Source organism: Manis javanica, chromosome 14 (genome assembly GCF_040802235.1).
Source record: "Manis javanica isolate MJ-LG chromosome 14, MJ_LKY, whole genome shotgun sequence".
NCBI lineage: Eukaryota > Metazoa > Chordata > Mammalia > Pholidota > Manidae > Manis > Manis javanica.
In genome coordinates this window covers 13,541,429-13,544,381 of record NC_133169.1, presented here as the reverse complement: position 1 = coordinate 13,544,381, position 2,953 = coordinate 13,541,429, and the positions used below count along the sequence as shown (strand labels likewise).

Below are 2,953 nucleotides of genomic sequence, written 5' to 3'. Positions count from 1 at the left end.
TCTGTATCTAGTAAGAGTATGTAGTTTTGTCTCTTACACTTGATGTAAATATTTCTCCTAGTTTATTTATTTTTATATTGGCTTGAATGTTCTTTTGATATATGGAAATTAAAATGTTTATTAAAGACACCTTTGTATATATTTTCCCTTTGCAATTTCTTCCATTGAATGTAAACTTAGCAAGTTCTTCTCTATTCATATTGGATAAATATTTACTGACATTTTCTTATGATTTTTATTATTTTAATTTTCTTAATATTTAGGTTTTTATAGTTTGATTAATATGTATTGATATGATTTAATGATTAACTCTAACAAATTATACTGACATCAACTGTCAAATACTGCTTCCATTCTCCATTGATTTGGGATGTTGTAGGTTTCATGCATTTCATGCTGATTTACACTAAGTTCTGTTTCTGAAACTTTGCTTTTGTTCCATATTTCTGTCTAGTTTTGTGTCAGTACCATTCTTATTTAATTATTGTAGGCCTAATGCCTTAATAACTTCCAGTGCTGGCTTCCCCATTATTATCACCATTTAAAAACTAAGTAGTCTATACTTACCTGGCAGGGGAGATACTGTGATCACAAAGGTGGTTTTCCCAGGGCATGGCTTATTCATTGCACTCCGGATGTGCTGACCCCTGCAATTTCCCCAAACGTGGGAAACTCGACTGCATAATTTGTAGTAGTGGGGGACTGCGTTTGCGCTTTCCCCCTAAATTAAAAAAAAATAAGTAGTCTAATTAATTTTTTTATTACTTTAAAATAGATTTAAAAAATACATTAGGAAAATTTTTGTTTGGATTTTTATTATCAGTGTGTTAAGCTTATGTATTAATTTGAGATGAATTATCATAGTAACACCACTTTAATATAAATGGCAGCAAAAATTATTTACGAGTCAGTACAAAAGGAAAACCAAAAGTTCATACAAAAGGAAAGCCACAAGCTGAGGTGTAGATATACGGAGCACTGGGGAAGGGCATCAACAAACTGAACCTGGGTCAAGGCTCACTTATTTATATTTATTAGCTATGGAGTCTTGAACAAGTCCCTTAAGATTTTTAACTTATTCCCGCATCTCGAAAATGGGAATAATATCTTCCCTGGTTACCTCATTTTGGTGTGATGATCAGGTAGGATTATCAGCGCCCTTTTGAACATTAAAACGTATATTTTTTGAAGTTACATTGTTTTAATCCCTATAAATATCAAAATTCCCCTCTTATAGACAGCCTGGACTGGAATTTGAAAACTACAACTGGTTTTCATTTCCCCCAACTGGGAGGAACTGCATTTACTATCGACCTAGTTCTTTAAAAAAATCACATTGTTCAATTTTTTTCTTTCCTTTTCCACTGTAAATATAGACCAAAACTTTTCAATACTGAAAAAGATGCCTTCGTATTTTATAAGCAGGAGCCCTGTCAAGCAAATTGCTCTTGGCAGGAAAGCAGATCACATATATCTTGAGCTTATCTACCTCCTTTAGGTGGCACCCAACCCCGATCAGCCTGGGATATGCACACAGAGCTCTCGCAGACCCACATTGCTCTGTCTGGGTTGGGGCTGCCCAGCCCCAAGGCATTTGAAGACTGCTCCCTCTCTCTAGCCCGTGGTTTAGGAAGCTCAGCTTTTTCCCCTCTAGTGGTAACTTTGCGCTGTCCTTTTCAAACTACCTTCTACTGTTTATTTGAAATCTAAACATCTGGGAAGCTTAAAAGACCCAATTTGTTGAGGGCACTGTCTGCACTCTAATTTTATGTGCACGAGACCCACGACAAGTAAACACGTTGATAGCAGGATTTATGAAACTGTAACTTCTGCAATATAACCTCAAGCCAGGAAGATTTAGTTCCATCTTCTATGGCACTATTTATGATGGAATTTTAGATCTGGAAGAGACTGAACGACCCTAGTTTAACTGTTTCGATTTGCAAAGAAAGAGCTGGATTCAGAGAGATAATAACTTTTATATGCCATGTGACCAGTCAGTGGTACAGCTGGCAACAGGAAAGAATCTAGCCTAGATCCTCTCCAGCCCACTCTGATACTGCACCATTCTGATTGGGACAGTACAGCAGTGCAGTGTTAAACAGAGAGGAGAAAAGTTATGGCCAGTGTCAGAATGTCTTGAAAATACTTGTCTCACAAGGTGTACAACACAATCCTTTAAAGGTCTGAAAGAAGTAGGGACATTGGGAAAAATCACGTTTGCACTTGGAAAAGTCTCTATTTGGGTGTTGAATAAATTCTTTCTTATATATCGAAAATATTTAACAGGAATAAATATTTTCAGGCTTATGGTGATAAAATTGGATCTGAGCATAACCCAGTTTTTGAAAATAAGAATGCCCGGATCTGATCATCTCCTCAACCAGTCTAATTAGTTCTGCAAACTGGTTATTATTAAAATTAGGGACAAACAAGATTTACCTCCCAAAATCCCATTGGCTGCTTTCTGGACTCTTCTTAGCCTGTCTCCCTCTGACTTAACTGCAATTTCCACTTGTCCCAAACAGGAACTCTGTTTTTAGTGGACTTAATTCCAACTTCTTCAAGTTTTCTAAGCTTTGCTAATTTTGGCTTCCAGCTCTTTTTGTTCATGGGGTTCCTTTCCTTGGGATACCCAACCCCTCCTTCTCGCAGATAGCCTCAGTCACCTATGGTTCCCTTTGGTTCTCAACTTCTAGGACCTTCCATCCATGTCACACTGATTCTTTTTTTTTTTCACAGCTGATCTGTAGACTTATTTATTTATTTTATTTTGGTATCATTAATATACAATTACATGAGCAACATTGTGGTTACTAGATTCCCCTCATTATCAAGTTCCTACCACATACCCCATTACAGTCACTGTCCATCAGTATACTAAGATGCTATAGAATCACTACTTGTCTTCTCTGTGCTATACTGATTCCTACACTTTCCGGCAGCTCCCAAA

At 36.8% G+C, this 2,953-nt stretch overlaps 1 non-coding gene across 1 annotated transcript; it reads left to right on the top strand.

Moving 5' to 3' along the window:
• The first annotated feature begins 559 nt into the window (after positions 1-559).
• LOC118971697 (U1 spliceosomal RNA) lies at positions 560-723 on the top strand. Its single transcript, XR_005060288.1, has one exon. It is a non-coding gene; the product is annotated as a U1 spliceosomal RNA (small nuclear RNA).
• The last annotated feature ends 2,230 nt before the right edge of the window (positions 724-2,953 follow it).